Raw genomic sequence first — 20,739 nt, 5'->3', positions numbered from 1 at the left:
CCCGTGGGTGAAGTCTCCATTCCCCGGGCCTCGGCCCCTGCCTCGACAGTATGTCTGCTCCCATATTTAACTTCCCAGGAATATATACTGCTCTTAATGAGAGGAGTTTGTTCTGGGACCACACCAGGATCTGGTGCGCCAGCTTGTACAAAGGGCGCGAACGCAGACCGCCCTGGTGGTTGATGTAAGAGACCACTGATGTGTTGTCGGTGCGCACCAACACATGGTGACCTCTCAGGTCTGGGAGGAAGTGCTTCAGTGCACGATAAACTGCTAGCATTTCTAGACAATTGATATGCCACGTTAGATGGCGATCGCTCCACAGACCACGGGCAGGGTGGCCACTCATGACCGCACCCCAGCCGGTGAGAGACGCGTCCGTCGCTAGTGTCACACGGCGACAAGGAGCTCCCAGCACCGGGCCCTGATTCAAGAACCAAGGTTTCTTCCACATGTCTAAGGCACCGAGGCAGCGCCGCGTGACCTTGATAGTGCGAAGCGGATTGCCCCTCGGGGAAAATCCCTTGGTCTTGAGCCACCACTGTAGGGGTCTCATGTACAGCAGGCCAAGAGGTATCACGTTGGACGCAGCTGCCATCAGACCCAACAATCTCTGAAATTGTTTGACAGTGAGTGACTGGCCTTCTCTGACTCTCTTGACTGAGATGAGGATCGACTCGATACGAGCAGGGGACAATCGTGCCTGCATCGCGGTCGAATCCCATACTACGCCTAGATAGGTGGTTCTCTGAGCCGGAGAAAGTACACTCTTCTTGGCGTTCAGTCTCAAACCCAGCTCCCCCATATGTGCGAGAACGCCATCTCGATGTCGAACCGCAATCTGCTCTGACTGAGCTAAAATCAACCAATCGTCGATATAATTGAGAATGCGGATGCCCTGCGTGCGCAGGGGGGCCAGAGCCGCATCTACACACTTTGTGAACGTGCGGGGTGAGAGTGCGAGGCCAAAGGGAAGTACTCGATATTGGTAGGCTTCGCCCCCGAAAGCGAACCTCAGAAACTTCCTGTGTTGAGGAAGGATGGAGATATGAAAATATGCGTCTTTGAGATCTATCGTGACAAACCAGTCCTCGGACCTGATCTGAGCTACAACATGCTTGATTGTGAGCATTCTGAACTTCAGTCTCATAACTGAACGATTTAAGACCCTCAAGTCTATAATCGGACGCAGCCCCCCATCCTTCTTTGGAACTATGAAATACCGGCTGTAAAATCCGGACTCCCTGTCCTGAGGAGGGACCACCTCGATGGCCCCCTTCTCTAATAGGGTTTCCACTTCCTGTTCCATAACCAGACCCTGCCCGGGGCCCACTATCGTGTGAACGACCCCGTTGAATATAGGCGGCACGGAGCCGAACTGAATGCGGTAGCCTTTTTCTACTATATGCAGGACCCAACGAGATACATTTGGCAGGAGTTTCCACGCTGCTAAATAATCTACTAAGGGAATCAGTCTCTCGAGACTGACCTCTGGTGTAAGAGACCCCCGCAGGGGCGGCGAGCGTCCCAGCCCCGCTACGCGCACGGGCGGAGGATACTGAGAACGATGCTCGCCCGGGGCCGCTGCGCCCTGGAGCACTGGCAGGGTTGGCAGAACGACCCCTAGAGGGCACTGAGGTGGGACGGGCACCGTGGACTGCAGTGTGTACCATTCTACCCCAGCGGAGGCTGCCCTCTGAAACCCCGGGCCATTGGCGTCAGGGTTTCTTGGCCGAGGACTTCTTAGCTTCGATAACCGCCCTTAAATCTAATTTGGGCTTAGAAGACCTCGGCCTAGAGCGTCGCTGAGACTCTCGTTCCCGACGCGGAGGAGCACGAGAGGCGACGCTCTGTTTCTGGGCCTCGCGGTGTGAGGAGCTAGGGTGCGGCTGGGGCATCTCCTTCCCAGATGCCCCGAGGGAGCGACGAGGGAGGAACTTATGGAACGCCGCCACCTGTTTGCGGGCCTCCTGGAACCTGTCGACGACAGAATTAACTGCGTCGCCGAACAGGCCAGTCGGCTGGATCGGGGCGTCCATGAGGCAGACCCTGTCCCGTTCTTTTATATCGGACAGGGTCAACCATAAGTGCCTCTCCGCGGCCACCATAGCTGCCATGGACCGCCCAATCGCTCGGGCGGTCTCCTTGGTGGCGCGGAGGGAGAGATCAGCGGTCCTTCTTAATTCAGAAATATCATGGGACTTGATCTCCTCTCCCTCGTCTAGCTCCTTGAGCAGGTCGGCCTGGTACGCCTGTAACACCGCCATGGTGTGCAGACACGCACCAGCCTGACCTGCAGCCGCATACCCTTTGCCCACCAAAGCCGAAGTTGTTCTTAGTGGCTTTGAGGGCAATGCCGGGGCCTTCAGAGACGATGCCGCGCCAGGGGACAGATAGCTCGCAAACGTCTGTTCCACCCGGGGCATCGCTCTATAACCGTGCTCTCCCATCCCCACTACATTTCCGTAGTAATCAGACGAGGGGATGTAGAGGCGGGCCTAGAATGGACGTTTCCACGACCTGGCGATCTCATCATGCAGGTCGGGAAAGAATGGAAGGCCCCGGCTGGGAGGTGGCTGACTCGCGCGCAGGAAGCGTTCATCCAGCTTGCTTCTCTGCGGTTCGGTAGACTTTTCGGCGGGCCAATCGATACTTAATTTGGCCACCGCACGAGTAACCACCTCTAAGAGCTCCTCATACTGTAGCGAGTGGGGTGGCGAATCCCTATCGAGCGACTCCACATCGACCTCCTCGGAGGAAGAGAGGCGGAGCGTCGATCCCTCACCCTGAGTGGAAGGAACCGCTGTGCGTGCTTCCGACTCTAGGGATTGGGTGCCGGATCTGGCAGAAGTGGAAGGAGATAGGGACTGGCCCGTCTCCATTCCCTCTACCAGATCGACTTGCAAACCCCACGAGTGCAGCCGCCGTTCTGCCTCGGCAGAAGCGGGACCAGCACCGCGGGGAATGCTGGCGAAGGCCCCCTCCTCGAAGAGGGCCCTCCGGGAACGAAGCAGCCGCACCGACATTCGCTCACAGTGCGGGCAGTCGGCCCCCTCGAGAGCCGACTCAGCGTGCTTCGAACCCAGGCAAACCACGCACAGGTTGTGTGTATCCCCACCCGTTATATATCTCGGGCAGGGAGAGACACACAGCCTATAACGCGATTTGGAATCGCCATCTGAGTGCTTAACTTTCGCCTTGCTTTTTGGCATGTCTAGGAGCTCTTTTAACTGGACAGACAACAGTAAATAAGACTCACAAGACGGACAAATGACATTCACACACAGAGCGCTTGCTGAAAGACGCGAAGCTGACGCCAGCTGCGTGGCACGTGCTTTTATAGCTTCCTGGTCGCTTACGTCACCACGTCGGTGACGTCACACCCTTCCATTGGACTGATTACACACGATATTCAGAGTCGCGTACGCTGAACACGTTCCCCAAAGCGCTTCGACGCAGCTCGAGTTCCTGAAGAGGAACTATGTATTATTCTACTTGCTGGGACAAAGACAACCACCACTGTGTTAGAGTGACTTCAGGGTGACAATTATGCTACACATTTGTCATTGTAACTACACATTTAATGAGGAAAGCTTGGTTGAGGGTGAAAATTGCCAAGCATTGTGCTTAAGAGCAAATTCCATGCTAATGCACGGAGTGTAAAAGGATATGTGCATTTGTTGTGTGGTTGAACGTTGAAAGCCAATAACCAGATTTTGGGATTCACATATGGGATAGATATTATACTGTTAGGTGGGGAAGTCACCTAGTATTAAGACAGACTTCAGACCAGTTGTTTGAATGCAAGCTTATACAGTAAGATCAGTGTAAATATCACAATCAGGCTTGTGTTTGAAGGAAAAGAGATCTAAACAAAATAAACAAAAGCATTAGTCCATTAAATTAGCCAAAGAAAGAGGAAGTGTAATTACTTTAATTTTTGATGAGTGCCAGACCCAGACAGGAATGGGTTAAAGCTCAGTATCAACCAGCAGTTATGGGGTAAGTCCCTGATTGTGAGACCAAGTGATTAGCACCACAATTTAGTGGTTTGGAAATTATTATGGTATTATCAGAAGATATTATATAAACCATTACCATCTAAATGGTTTTAATTAGGGAGGAAAAATGGGCCAAAATATTTTCTTAACCAACAATATGATCGACATCAAAATATTAAAAACTGCACAATCTATATGGAGAATCTAGCCTAGACTCAAAAACTTGCAGCATTTGGAAAGATGACATCTAAATGGACAATGAAAAAGAACAAGAATAACAATAAGGGATCTCTTCTATAATATAAACAGCCAAAAATAAAAATAAAGCGATGTAAATGCTGAGCTATTTTTTCCTGTTTCTCTCTGTGTGACAGACGCTGATCTTCACAAATCCCAGTGTATATCACGATAAACCCGCGTAATGTGGATTAAAAGCTGTTGAGATATATATAGTTATATCAGAGGAACAGATTGGACCAGGCCTTGCCACCAAACAAATCATGCATCATGCCCAGAAAGACAGGGAAATTACTCCAAATTAAGTTCGAGACTAACTGCCACCCACATACCATCCATACTCTCTCTTTCTCTCTGTTTTTCTATGTGTCTCACTCACACAGACACGTACATATACAGTTGTGTTCAAAATTATTCAACCCCCTTGACTTGCAAGACAATTTGCTGTGGAGGATAACATTTTATGAAATCAATTTAACAAAGGCATCAGTAAAGTATTAGAGAAAGTTTGTTAATACACTTTTGAGTGATTCTGAGAATGGAACATTGATGAATCATGATAAAATTCAAATTGACTCTAAACATTCATGTTCAAAATTATTCAACCCCCTTTGTGCAGAATCTTAAAAATCTTATAACTCAAATATATTACATTGTATATTGACAATATCACTTTTAATATGCCAGTGAACTGTTATAGATGCAAGTTTTATTATATCCTGGATCTTCAGAAAAGCTTGTATTTGTAAAGTACTGCAGTCTCTAGGGGGTTGAATAATTTTGAACACAACTGTATATACTCTAGCTTGTAATCCTGGCTTGCTCTGGCCTCCATCAGCTCCTGTCCATTAGGATGTTTTTTCTTTTTTTTCCCCAGCGTGCCCCCAAATCCCCTCCACTTTTCCTTCATCAGTGCATAAAGAGCCACAGCTGCTCATCTCTGTACAACATTAACACACATTTGGACTCACAGCGCAAGACAGTTATAAAATCTGATGGTGCACAACATCAAATTCTGAAGCATTCCTTCAGTTTTTTTAGTGGCCCTCTACAACTGTTGGGCGAAATCAGTGCTACAAAAAGAGTAAAGTTGATAGTTTAAGTTTGTTCTGCAGAAGTGAGCTAGCATAGTTATTTCCAAAACATTTTGATTTCAATATAAAACTATTTCCCTGACCAATATTTAAACAATCAAAGCGTATGTCTTGTATTTTCTTTTGGATTTTTAGAAGTAATGTTTAGTAGTGATCTCTTATGTCAATTATTTTAATCAGGTCTTTCTAAATAAATTGGTCAAGTAAACTAACATAATCGCAGAATTGTTTTTTGTACGACATTTATACAACACCATTTTTAGCTACAAATGGAAGACTTTTTAAGCATATTGGGGGTCTGAAAACTATTGAATACATGTTACAAAGTGCAAGTAAAAAAAAATAAAACTATAGCATTATCATCTCCGATGTAAACTAGAAAAACGTGAATTTATGAAAGAGGCAACATCATGCACACACAGTCCCTGCTCAAGTACTTGAAACCATAATTTTGTCATTTTTGCAGATCTGTGTTAACAGGGAACATTTTGACAATGTTGTCATGTACTTTTCAAAAACACAAAGGAACAACTTTTTTATTTTTAGCACATTGTTGTCATGTAAATTTACCCTTCCAGGCAGTGGTTCCTCACTTCATAAATCAGTAACAGAATACTTTAAAATGGTGATGAATGTAGTGGATATTTACCTATAATCAATTGAAACCAAATCTACAAATGCATCTTGTTTGCTAGTGCTGAAATCTAAACTCTCCTAAGGTCTGCGCAAACAGCAATATCATTTTTCCATTTATCTTGTTCATAAGATGCTCTTTGTTTTCTAGTAGATCAAATTACCACTGACTATATGTAATATTATTTCATATAAAATATGAAATAAATAAAACTCACAACAGGATCACTGCACAAGATTGCATGTTTAGAAATGTCAAGGGAAGTATGCAGTACATACTGAGAGAACTTCAGCAGTCTTGGTTCAACTAGACTAAAGGTGCACCAGCCCAGAAAAAAAACCCTGTTGCATTATACCACATGATATACCAGAAATGTTTAACAGTTTATACTACATAAAAGGTAATCAATGACAGTCTGAGAACAGTTAGTGATATATAGTCATGCTTTAACCCCCAGCATCTACTTTCACAGAAGCAGGTGAAATGATGATGGCACGTCAGCTCATTCAGAGAGATGGATGGCTGCGCATCCGCCCAGCGACCCTCATTTATCTCAGACTGAGTGTGAAACTTATATATAAGAAAACTACTTCACTGATTTATCTTACATTTATTGAGTGGACAGGCCCCCAGAGCACAGGTTCTTAAATGCTGCTATCAAAGACTATTAAAATACATCAGACTATCTAGGTTGCTTAACCTTCAACCTAAGAACTTTTAGTCCAACTTTCACTTTATCTCAATCTACAAAACAATAAATGTTTCTCAATTGGCTCCTTAGTTCAGCAGTGCACTAGCTATTTCTAGAGCTTTATCATTGTCATTCAGTGCAGTAAAAATGATTTGGTCCCTACAAAAATCCTACAATGCTGCAGAAGAGCCAGTGAGCATTGATGCTCACTATATTTACTTAATGTCCAAAGTGAGGTAAATGTTGTTATATTTTATTTAGCCTCAAGCCGACAAAATGGAAGATGAGTGAATATTTAATGGTGGAAGTTTGTTTCACAATATGGTAAACAAAATATGGTAAACAAAAAACATTCACAATTTGGTAAACAAAAATCCTACCGAAAGGACATAAATTTTAATGCATTACACAGCAATGCCATTTATAAATCCCACAGAGGGTTTGAGGTGCGGGCCATTATTGCCCCAATGTTCGGTTGATCAAGTCTCTTATCAGCGAATGAAATCATGTTCACAGTATCCTGGATCATGACATAGGGAACTAGAGAGCAGAATATGTCATTATGATGCAGACGGTAATTGTCAATAAAATACAATAAATATAAAGCAATCTTCATAAAGTGGTACACTTAAAGATGTGTGATTTTCATTGCAAACAATGTTTTTTCATACAAAAACTTTTTCTCATAAGCAGCAACAACTACTAGCTACAAAAGTTAAACATCCACATTTTTCTTATTTTTTACAGTATATCCACTTTTAACAACACCATAAATCATAGGGGTCACTGCAATTTGCATTAATATGCAATCTCTCTTTGCAAACCAGGTTTTTGACTTTTTACTTATGTAATTTTAATTTATTATAGAAACGGTGCTTTGGAGCAACCAGCAGTTTAATGACAGTCTCACAGACAAGCGACTCTTGAATAAAGAGGTTCTGTAAAGCTGTAAAGCTCAGCTGACATGTCTCGTAATGCATATCCCTGTCAACACAAAGCCTGTAAAACACGATGGTCTTGATTAAAAATGACGCGTCTACTGTTACTTGTCTAGTTGCCAGTAAATGGTCTGTGATACAAGAAAACTGTCTGTTTTACTCACTCGCCCTCACACAAAAAGCAAATAAATAAATAAATAAAAGCATTCTACAAACATCCTGAATAAAATTTCTCTTCTTTTTTTATCTGAAGGGCCCATATGTTCATCTACCACCCAAAACAGGTTTAACAAAATAACAGATTAACACTCATTCCCAAGAGCTGTGGGCCACTTGTTTTCACTTTATTTAAACGCCATAGCAGCTGTGGAAAAGAGACCATCAGCGGTGTTTGAAAAATCCCAGCTAACACTGAATGCACAAGATCAAGAGACCAAACCACACCTGGGGATACAGGCCTACTTGTGTATTCTAGTTTATTTATTTTTTAAACACAAGGCCTACATTAAGTTTTTCGAGCACACTCACGCGGCCTCCAGGGGTCTTAATTGGAGGTGGCCAAAACCAGGGAAATCTAGTTCGTTCCCAAGGTTGGAACCATCTGCATGCAAACTCACCTCCGCAAAGTAGAAATAAATATATTAAAAGCTCAGAAGCCACGTGTGATGAACACCTGCTTAGTCTGGGGAATATATGTGTACCAATCTGCAGTGGCAGTAGGTTGGAAGGGGTGAATTTTTTTTCCTCCGTCTGTCTGAACATCAGCCCAGTGCCGTCAAACCCCGGCAGCTGGTGGGAGTCTGGTAACATAAGGGCCGGGCACTAGAAGAATAATGAATGTAACAGATTTGCGAGCTCCAAAAACCCATTAGGATAAGACTATTAACGATATTGGAGAGGGAGTCTGTGACGCACGTGCCACTATTTCCCTCTGCAAACCTGTATTTGACACCTTTTGAACCTTAAATGATGATTGAGAGATGTGCTTGTTGGAGGACGCTTCTGCAATGCTACGTTTCCAGTTTATATTTTATGAATGAATTGGTGAGATGCTAATGCTTGTGGCTTGTGGAATAGAGAACGACTGGCTTTTGGATTCTGGATGTAATGCACACAAGGATATGTGAGAGTAAAATAAACATGAGATCCACTAAACTCAACACCTTAGAGCATCCACTAAAACCTCCACTCACCTTCACCTCGTGTTCAAAAATTAATCCTTCATCCCTCTGCATTCAGAATTCTAACAGTGTGGAAGAGCAGAAAATTACGTACTTGGAGTTCGTTTTATAGCGACAGTTTCTTGTTATTTAAATTCCTCTTACTAATTTAATTCAGCACGCTCGAGCATTCGCATGGATGTAAATTACAGCGAGACTATAATGGACTCGTTATCAGGGTGGGAAGCTCAATATCATGGTTTACGTTGGGAAAACTCTCAAGACCACAGAAATGTCTTGTTGATGGAGTTTTGGTCTGTGTGGCCCCAGGCTGGGGGAGTTCTGGCATATATCCTCGGTGAAAAACCCTGTAGTGGAAAAACACAGCATTTTCAGATAGAGTCATTACAATTTTACAGCAGCGCACATTAGACCTCTAGAAGTAGACCTTTTATGAATTAGTTCTACTATTGATTTCCTATTCAACTTCAAAATGATTTAATCTAGTAGCACTGCAGCATATTATAAAAGACAACAATTACCCAAAACAAGACAGTCGATAAGCATAATTCAGGTCAGAACTATAGACAACATCAGTTAGAGGCTTGATAACAGGTTCAGTGTGTAACCACAAAATACTGAACCTGATATAATGCACTTTTGCTCCATATCTAACCTTTCCGCTAAGCGTGGGTTGCGAATAAGCACAATGCGCTTGATGTAGTGGTGAAATTGAATGAGGCTCTTTGTCTGCGCTTGAGAGAGCTGTGTTTATAAAAGCATCTTCTTGACGCCAAGACGTATAGCTGAAATATGAGGACTTTTATTGAGTAGATGGCTGAAGACTCTGAGGTGATATAGCAGTGCTAGACTGATGAAAAATTAATGCTGATAAGTTGGGCAGTTTTCATTTTCTCTGTTTGATTTCCTTATTGGCTGTCTGACTTCGCACTCCATTTTATTCCTCTCCTGAAAGTCAAGGGCTCTTATTTGTCTGTATGCTCGTAATGAATGTTTGTACGTGCGTGTTTGTGTGTGGGCATGCAACACCCGCAATGTATATGGTACATTTTGGCATTCTGTGACTTTTAAAAGCACAAAAATCATGTTGTTTTGAGACCTATTAGAAATACTTTATCAACTTTAAATTAATCTATCATGAAAAGTACCTTGAAAACACACTAAACTCTCTAAAACGTCATTAAGCTCAACCTAACCACCCTGTAACCCTAATAACTAATAAGGGAAATGAACTGTTTTGTATCCTATTCTTGAAAAGTATCACGCATGCTTGAGTGAAGACAATAGTTCTCATATTACGTTTTTAGCCTGACGGTGCTTAGCTATGCATGTGTACTAGTTCTGATCCACCCACATGTCTGTGCACATAAGCGTCGAACCCTGTCAAGGCAAAAGCGAGAGGCAAGGATGTGTTTCTACATGTGTGCGTTTGTGCAAGTGTGTCCCTGTAAAGTGGTGGAATCGGGTGCCTGTAGAATCCCGAGGAGCTGGGCTGTCAGTCAAACAAGTGTTGGAGAGCTTGTTGGGCTCTGATAAGTGCATTTATGGAAAAAGCCTGCCTGCTTTATCTCCTCATTGCAGGTTAGATCACCAATAAAAAAGGGTCTAGGTGAGGAGAGAGGGAGGAGGGTGTCAGATAAGTGCACATCGCTCTACCTGCCTGTGGTGAAGCGAACATCTGAACCTTTCGAAATAGAGATGAATTGGAAATGACCATAAGCCGTACTCATCAACAGCTGCCAGCCATGTGGGTCTCTCTTGACTCTGCGTCTGGCTTTAATCCGAGCGCCATATCAGCCTCGGACTGCATTTTTCATGTAAACAAAGGTCTTGTAGTTAGGTTAGGTTACCTCCTCACCCGCAGGCCATCTCTCTTTGTCTCGCCACTCCATTTAAAAACCCTGGTCCTTGTTTATTTCACTTTTTATGACCCTTACGACCTCTCCTTGGGCTCCATTCCTTTCAAAGCCGCATGCAGAATGGCACTATCGGTTGCCAGCTAACACCTCACCGTGCAGGACAGGGTACCGTAAGGAATCACTGTTTGCCTAGCCAAAGCCGAGCCCCGATAGGTGCCCCCGACTCTCACGTTTAAAGTATGAGATTGTGAAGAGGGAAAAAAAGAAAAGCCGCCATGAGCTAAAAGCATGCTGGCACACATTCTCTCATAGCACCACATTTATTTGTGTTTCATGTTTTCCATCTGCAGAATTTAATTTATGGGCATGACAGTGAGTGTGTGCGCGAAAGGCCACACTCTTACCACCGAACACACACTTTTGAGTACAACAAGCATCTTATATACTCAAGTACTGGCTCGAGTCCACAAGAAATGTGACAAAAATCTAAAACTTGTGCAAGTATACACAAACACGCATACAAGCATCACAAATTTGCTGTTAATTTTACCAGGCATGCATCGCAAGCGATTAACCATCAGGTAATTTTCCAGTTCTTTCACTTTCCCGCTTTATTTTCTGAACTCTCTCTTTTAGTCTCTGTGTGTTACACTGGAATCCATTTAAAAATCCAATTTATTGATTTCTACCCTCACTGTTTTTTTCCAGTGACTTGACCCCCACAGTTAAATATTCATAAGGCATTAAAAATAAAAGATGCACATTTTGTACATCTGACCTATTGTAATATACGGCGGCAGCAGCTGTAATTTGCTCCATCCGGCACAGTGAGGTGAACCTGGCAACATCAGAGACAAACAAAACCATCAATGTCTCACAAGCTCAGCATTGATTAGTACACCATGAAAAAGACAATGCAATTTTCCCTTTTGGCAGCACAGGGGCTTCCATGACTACCTTCATAACACTATGTTGTTGATGATGTTCTTATAAATGGCTTTTTTCTCCCTCACTCAAAGGCAAACTGGGAAAATAGGCTTCCATTATGACTTTTAAATAAAATAAGCGTAAAGCAATAAGAGAAGAAACAGTCGAGCTACAGAGAAGGACAGCAGCTTGTGAGTGTTTTGCCTTGTTTTCTCTTCAGACTAGTGTGGGATCGTCATTGCTAGGAAAGTTTTTTGGTTTAAATTGTGTGTGTCTTACCCTGGTTAATACGTGCTGACAGTGGCGCTTGGTTTTGCGTTTGCCTATCGCGGGACTGCCTGGTTTCGATCTGCTAAATAGTGAGGCGTGGCCAAAGCCAGTGAAAGTACTTAATTAGCTGTTTAGAAAGCACTTGTCAGAAGAAACAGTCGAGCTACAGAGAAGGACAGCAGCTTGTGAGTGTTTTGCCTTGTTTTCTCTTCAGACTAGTGTGGGATCGTCATTGCTAGGAAAGTTTTTTGGTTTAAATTGTGTGTGTCTTACCCTGGTTAATACGTGCTGACAGTGGCGCTTGGTTTTGCGTTTGCCTATCGCGGGACTGCCTGGTTTCGATCTGCTAAATAGTGAGGCGTGGCCAAAGCCAGTGAAAGTACTTAATTAGCTGTTTAGAAAGCACTTGTCAGAAGAAACAGTCGAGCTACAGAGAAGGACAGCAGCTTGTGAGTGTTTTGCCTTGTTTTCTCTTCAGACTAGTGTGGGATCGTCATTGCTAGGAAAGTTTTTTGGTTTAAATTGTGTGTGTCTTACCCTGGTTAATACGTGCTGACAGTGGCGCTTGGTTTTGCGTTTGCCTATCGCGGGACTGCCTGGTTTCGATCTGCTAAATAGTGAGGCGTGGCCAGCTGACTTCAATCACAGGTAATCAGGCTAATACAAAAGCGCTAAGTTTCACCGCGGCAGCGGTCGCGGCAGCCCTCGTGTGAGCCCTCCTCGTGTGAAGACGGACGAGTGTAAAGACGATCGACTCTACCTGCACGACTCCACCGAGCAAGGACACCGACAGGGCACTTGAGTATTGCTTCCCCCCCCTTTCTTTACTTTTTGTATACCTTGTTCTCAAATATCTTACACCTGTAGTCACTATGTGCTTTCAGATCTCTACTATCACTACTAACACTCGGAGAGCACGCTACGGACGTCGCAGGAAGGCCTGTCTGACAAACCTATGGCCTGTCCCTCTGACCTCTACTACTACGCTCTCTATTCCAGTTGGTCTCTGGAACTGCCAGTCTTCAGTTAACAAAGCAGACTTCATTTCTTCTCTTGCTACTCATTCCGGTCTCAACCTCATGGCACTGTCAGAGACTTGGATCAAACCTGAAGATACTGCCACCCCTGCAGCCCTCTCCACTAATTTCACTTGTTCCCACACTCCTCGTACCACTGGGAGGGGTGGAGGAACAGGTCTCCTTATATCAAAAGAATGGAAATTTGATCTTCAGCCATCACCTACAGGTACTGGTTCATTTGAATCACATGCCATTACTGTAACCCACCCTGTTAAAATCCATTTTGTGGTCATTTATCGTCCCCCAGGTCAATTGGGAAACTTCTTGGAGGAGTTGGATGTGCTGCTATCAAACTTTCCTGAAGATGGTACTCCTCTGGTACTGCTTGGTGACTTCAACATCCACCTAGATAAACCCCAGGCTGCTGACTTCAAAACTCTGCTCGCCTCATTTGATCTCAAGCTAGTGTCTACTACAGTGACTCACAAATCAGGCAACCAACTGGACCTCATCTACACGCGCTGTTGCTCTGTGGACAACTCTTCAGTTGCTCCACTGCACACCTCAGACCACTTCCTCATTACTGCTAACCTAGCACTTACTCCTGAAGTGCCTCACACTCCAACGCAGGTCACCTTTCGATGGAACCTACGCTCACTCTCTCCATCTCGCCTATCTTCTGTGGTTTCATCCTCACTTCCTGCACTCTCTCAGTTCTCTGCTCTGGACACGAACAGCGCTACGGACACTCTTTGCTCCACTTTAACATCTTGCTTGGACAACTTTTGCCCACTGTTGTCTAGACCAGCACGCACTGCCCCATCTGCCCCCTGGCTGTCTGAGGTTCTCCGTGAACATCGCTCTAAACTCAGGGCTGCAGAGAGGAAATGGCAGAAATCAAGAAACTCTACAGACCTCAGTGTGTATCAGTCTCTCCTCTCTTCCTTCTCTGCAAATGTCTTCACGGCTAAAACATCCTACTACCACAACAAAATTAACAGCTGTTGTGACGCTCGGACACTCTTCAAGACTTTCTCTTCTCTTCTTGATCCACCGCCACCACCTCCTCCATCGACTCTTACAGCGGACGACTTTGCAGTTTTCTTCACAAATAAGACGAGATCCATCAGCGGCCAATTCTCCACACCGCAGACTGAGGACAACTTCACAATGACCAATGCACACTCTTTCTCCTCCTTCTCCCCACTCTCAGAGATGGACGTCTCCGAACTTCTCCTGTCCAATCATCCTACTACTTGTCCACTTGATCCGATCCCCACTCACCTCCTTCAAGCGATCTCTTCTTCAGTCATACCTTTGCTTACTCACGTTATCAACTCCTCTCTTCACTCTGGAACATTTCCCTCAGCATTCAAGCAGGCTCGGGTAAGCCCACTGCTCAAGAAACCATCACTAAATCCAGCGCTTCTTGAAAACTACAGACCGGTATCCCTTCTTCCATTTATTGCAAAGACACTTGAGCGAGCTGTGTTCAACCAGTTTTCTATATTCCTTGTACAGAACAACCTCCTGGACAGCAACCAATCTGGCTTCAAAAGTGGCCACTCAACTGAGACTGCTCTGCTCTCGGTTACTGAAGCCCTGCGACTAGCAAGAGCAGCTTCAAAATCCTCGGTACTCATCTTACTGGACCTTTCTGCTGCTTTTGACACTGTTAATCACCAGATTCTCCTGTCCACCCTCAGAAAGATGGGCATCTCTGGAACAGCACTCCTGTGGGTTAAGTCCTACCTCTCTGACAGATCCTTCAGTGTGTCTTGGAGGGGTGATGTTTCAAAGTCACACCACCTTGCTACTGGGGTTCCTCAAGGCTCAGTACTTGGACCACTTCTCTTCTCCATCTACATGACATCATTAGGATCTGTCATTCAGAAGCATGGCTTTTCTTATCACTGCTACGCTGATGACACCCAACTCTACCTCTCATTCCAACCAGATGACCCGACGGTAGCTGCTCGCATTTCAGCCTGTCTGAGTGACATCTCTAGCTGGATGAATGACCATCACCTTCAGCTTAACCTTACGAAGACAGAACTCCTGGTGATTCCAGCTAACCCATTGCTTCATCACAACTTCTCTATACAGCTGGGCTCATCAACCATTACTCCTTCGAGGACAGCTAGAAACCTAGGAGTTGTGATGGATCATCAGTTAAGCTTCACAGACCACATTGCTACAACTACCCGGTCCTGCAGGTTTGCCTTATACAACATTAGGAAGATTAGACCCTTCCTGTCAGAGCAAGCAACCCAACTTCTTGTCCAAGCTCTTGTTCTCTCCAGACTGGACTATTGTAATGCTCTCCTGGCGGGCCTTCCTGCATGTACTGTCAAGCCTCTGCAATTGATTCAGAATGCAGCAGCGAGGGTTGTCTTCAATGAGCCAAAGAAAGCTCACGTTACTCCGCTCCTCATCAGGTTACACTGGCTACCAGTAGCTGCTCGCATCAAATTCAAGGTACTGATGCTAGCCTACAAGACGACCACTGGCACGGCACCAACTTACCTAAACTCATTGGTTAAATCTTATGTGCCCTCCAGAAGTTTGCGCTCTGCAAGTGATCGACGCCTTGTGGTACCATCCCAAAGAAGTTCAAAATCACTCTCAAGGACCTTTTCCTGGACTGTCCCCAGCTGGTGGAATGACCTCCCAATCTCAATTCGTACAGCTGAGTCTTTACTCATTTTCAAGAAACTGCTAAAGACTCATCTTTTTCGCCTGCACTTAACCAACTAACACTAGCACTTTTCCTTTTCTTGTCTTTTTAATTAAAAAAAAAAAAAAAAAAAAAAAAAAAACCCTACCTATGCGTTCTATACTAGACTAACTGAGACTTGTCATGGCACTTGTATACTGTTGTTGTTCTCTTGTTGACCTGACTGCTTCTGTTGTTCTCATTTGTAAGTCGCTTTGGATAAAAGCGTCTGCTAAATGATTAAATGTAAATGTAAATGTAAGAACTGAAACTTGGGAAAGCCATAAAACTGCTAATTAAGATGCGCCGCAGCTCATCTAGTGAGAGAGATACAGTAGAACCAGAGGTGGAAAGAGTACAAAAATATTCTACTCAAGTAAAAGTACCATTACATTAATGAAATTTTACTTAAGTACAAGTAAAAGTACCAGTCTAAAAATCAACTCAAGTAAAAGTAAAAAGTAGCTCATTTAAAATGTACTCAGAGTAAAAATTACTTAGTTACATTTTAACAGTGGGAGGGAGTCAAAAATGGGACAGGCCAAGGGTGTCAAACTCAGTTCCTGGAGGGCCACAGTCCTGCACAGTTTAGATATAACCCTAATTAAACACACCTGATCCAGCTAATCTAATCATTTAGGTTTATTTGAAAACTAAATGATATGTGTGCTGGAGCAGGGTTAGAACTAAACTCTGCAGGGCTACGGCCCTCCAGGAACTGAGTTTGACACCCCTGGGATAGGTCTATTAATCTCAAACTAGTTGTTTTTAATTAAAGGAATCAGTTATTTAGAATAATAAAACATTTGGGCTGTTACCAGGCAAATCAGTATCAACAAACTCATCTTTTAATGCAGAGGAAATGCAGAAGATTCATTGGAAGTGGCATTTAGATGTATTACACTAGTGCAGGACAAGAATGCATTTAACCTGCAGTTACAAATGCATGAATAATGTTTTGATATACAAAACATAAAATGTTGAATACTCATTTGAAATGATAAGAAATTAATTATTTAAAAAAATCAAAAGATACTTTAAATGTGATATTAAAATGGCCAGTATGTGTCAGCAAGTCACTGTTAATAAGTGAGTCATTGCGATTGAACCGAATCATTTAAACGGTTGATTCATCCAGGAACGAAACACTGTCACGTTGCTCAGAGACGCAAAACTGTGCTTTGGTGGCTGTGTTTGGAATTATTTTCTGTTGTAGAAATAGAGCTAAAAAAGGCAATATGGTGTCTAAAACGCAAGTCTCTTAATTAACTTGTTTATTGAACTGTTATATATATATGTATGTATGTATGTATGTATTCATGATGATTTTTGTAGGAAAAGACGGCATTCTTTGTGTGATTTTGATTTAATGTATGAAATTATATAAATATGTGAATTTTCTGCCCCTATATCTTCAATTTTGTGATCATTCTAAATGCATTTTAGGAGACTGAATCACACAGTGAAAGAACGCACTATAAGCGCGCACATCATTAAAACAAAAAATATGATATTATCGCAGATGATATATATAGCACACTCCTCACCACTGTCTTTTTGGCTAAATTGTGCAAAACCTCTTGCTAAAATGTCAAAGCTTCATTTTAACCACCAATGCAACGATGCAATTATTTAGCTTACCTCTACATTCTTGCGAAGGGTTGATGTCTTGTCGAGATTTTATAAGCTGCTAGTTTGGTCTTCCTAGGCAAGTACAGCTTACACTGCATAATAGAGCATACATATGGCCAGGGGTTCACTTCATTTCCTTCGAGTTCAACTTCAGAATATGACAGGGTTTCGTTTTCAGTGGTGTCTGCACCACTAACGCCTGTTTTGACCGTCTGCATCTTTCTTGTGATTTTAGCGCCAGTTTGCCCTCCTGCCCATTATTTACTGACGTAGTTTCCAGGGAGCGATTTTTTTTTTTTTTTTTTACTCAGTAATTAATGTGTTTTAAAATGTAGCGAAGTACAATACTTTAAACAAAATATACTTAAGTAAAAGTAAAATTACAGATTTAAAAAATTACTTTAAAAAGTATTAGTACACAAAAAAGCTACTCAATTACAGTAACGCAAGTAAATGTAATTCGTTACTTTCCACCTCTGAGTAGAACGGAGTGTATATTTTTGAAAATCCCAACAGAGAGAGGAAAAAAGATGGTGGCAGTGGGGGAAGGGGGCTGGCGGAAAGAAAATAGAGAGACAAGTTTTATTCCCTGGGTGAGGCTTAGTCAATCTGTCCTGTCTGGATCCAATATAACGCATTAAAACTGAATTATACTGCACTGCTCGGTGCATTCACTTTAGTGATGGAGGAAACCAGGGACAAGCGGGTGTGAGTTACTCTTTTTTTTTTCTCTCCCCACCCGTGACTGTTCCTATTTTTTCTTTCCTCTCTCTCGATTGCTTTCATCATTATTTCTCAGAATGGTTTACAAGGCCTGTGATATGTGAAAAGGATGCCGTGTTGCCTCAGTGTGGGCCCCTGCATCTTCCGAGAGGGAGAAAGGGAAGATCCAAAGCTCGCTTGTGCAGCCATATGGACGAGAAGGATGTGTAGAGGGGTCCCTGACAGAAAGTCACACAAACGTCTCGAGGCTGACTATACAAGAGGGGCTTTAGGAACCATAGGGGTCCCTCAACAGAATGTACGTGCTAAACGTTTCTACTACAACAAGACACTCCATGGGAGTCTAGGAGTATAGGAAGATGAGGATGAAGGCATTCAGGAGAAGCACATGCAGGTTAACATAACATTCATTCACCTTTTATTAAAGGGATAGTTCACCCAAAAGTGAAAATTACCCCGTGATTTACTCACCCTCAAGCCATCCTAGGTGTACAGTATCAGAGTTCAATTAAATAATGTCCAGGCTAATCCATGCTTTATAATGGGAGTGGATTGTAGCCCAAAATTTGAAGTGTAAACAATTGCAACCATTCATTATAAAAGAAGTCCATACAGCTCTGAGCGGTTAATAAAGGCTTTCTTAAGCAAAGCAATGCATTTGTGTAAGAAAAATATCCAACTTTATGATTTTTAATCTCTAGCTTTAATTTTCAATGAATTTTAAATTGTAATTATTTTATTTTAAAATATTACTGTTAAAAAAGAACTGACAAAATACTGAATGAAATAATAAATGAAAACAAAGTCTTAATATGTTATGTAGTGTTGCATCTCGAATCAGTTTATACCATGGCAAGGAATTATAATTTTTATTTACCTAAAAACAAGCAACAATGACACAAACATGGTTAATAATTTAGTGACGAATTTAGTTAATAATGAAGTAATTTTTGGCATAGTAAAAGCAGCATGTGACTCTCACAAGAGTTTTGCTGAAGAAGGATTACACCATATGCATAAACACTATGGAAATCCAAACCAGTAAGGTTTTTAAAATGAATTGAAATGCATCTACTTCTCATTGCTCAAATGCAGTGTTTCCTTTACTGCTGAGATTAATGAATGCACACATTAGAGCAGTATTACTTGTGTTTTAAGAGTTTCATGGCACTTTGATCCAACAGGATAAGGGATAAATCCAAAACCCATGAAGAACCAGCAGTTCTTTATCAAATAGATTAAGGGATGAACTTAACTCTTTAGACATTATGGGAGATTTGGTCCCAAAGTGTCACAGTTCTAATGTGTTGCATTTATATTCCATTTACTCTGCCAAGTGACTGTAAAGAGTTGGGTAAATGATAAATCCGCTCATACTGGAATGGATGATAAAGTCATATGTAATTCCATAACTTATTGTGGTAGCCATCGCTTCAACTCCTGTAACTTACATACAGTATAATGTCTAAAACTTACATAGATACAATTGTTTTTTCCTGTCATGTGACAAAAGACAGTAACCAGAAATGACTGGGGAGAGAGAGGGAATGTGATCTGGACTCAATCCTGCATGACCAGCATGTCAGGACCACATGTGGTAACCGCTGTGCTACGCATAAGCTTTTATGGTTAAGATCTAGCATTATCAACTCCCACCTTTGTTGTTTTTGTTCATGTCCTCCTGCTAGCTACTGAATGTCAGAGGTCTCATCTAATGGAAAACCAGGCTGTATGTTATTGACTGACACAAGACAGCTGGATCAGTAGCAGATAACTGAAGGTCAGATTGAGAAGTCAATCCCAAACAGATCTTCTTTAAGGCCAGGAGAGGAGGATAATGTCTTATTAGGGATTTACTTTAAGATACACAAGTAATTACACTACTGACAACAACAGAAACAGATAATATGAACAACAAAAACTGATATGTCACTTCCTGTTTGTTGCTACAGTGTTTTGTGTTTGAGCTCCATTAAGTTAATTCGTTATCATCTATTTTTTATCTTAAAATCAATTTTATATACCATTATATCATTTTCATTTCTACAACATGTGAATATATCCCCTATAGTATTCTACGACAAAAACAATCAGAGTACCTTAAGCACTATCAGCTTATAGCCCGTTAGCATCACCAGCATGGCAGCCGCTAATCTTGCTTACATTGCTGATACTCTATAAACACTCATTACCATTGCTTTACTCACAGTTTCTTGCTTTAATGGTGGATGTGTGTCTACCTTTTAGTGTAGGTGAGGACCTTGTCAATATGTGGGAAGCAGTCCTGACACAGTGATCATCATCGTGGGCAATGTGCTGTGCACCGTCTTGATCAGGCTCCTGAAATCCCTCTTCAGTGTTTCCGTTCCGTCTGCCCACGTGCAGCACGACCGCTCCTATGCTTTCGACGCCCTTCATTATTGTGGGTATCTGCCCAGAAACATCGAGAACATAAGCACCAGGGAAACAGTGAGTGTACACTTTACCTTCAGATAACATAGCATGGGCGTGCCAGATGATGGAGTCTCCGACGATCTCAGTGTCGCATTCCGTCTCACTGGAGGCTGTGGAGAAGCAGATCTGTGACCTGGTGGAGAAGTAGGCCCAGCTGAGAGAGTCGGACAACATCTCCACACTGTAAAAAAGAATTTGTTGAGTCAACTAAAAATATTATGTTACCCCGCTGCCTAAAAATTTTTTGTTATCTTGACAAAAAAAATCTTGTTGAAACAACTTCAAATTAGAGAGGAATTAGTCCAGGTAACAAATTTCTTTAAGTTGGCTTGACTATTATTTTCTAGTCCAGTCAACTAAATC

Source organism: Carassius carassius, chromosome 41 (assembly GCF_963082965.1).
Source record: "Carassius carassius chromosome 41, fCarCar2.1, whole genome shotgun sequence".
Taxonomy (NCBI): domain Eukaryota; kingdom Metazoa; phylum Chordata; class Actinopteri; order Cypriniformes; family Cyprinidae; genus Carassius; species Carassius carassius.
Note: the sequence above shows the minus strand (reverse complement) of the source record.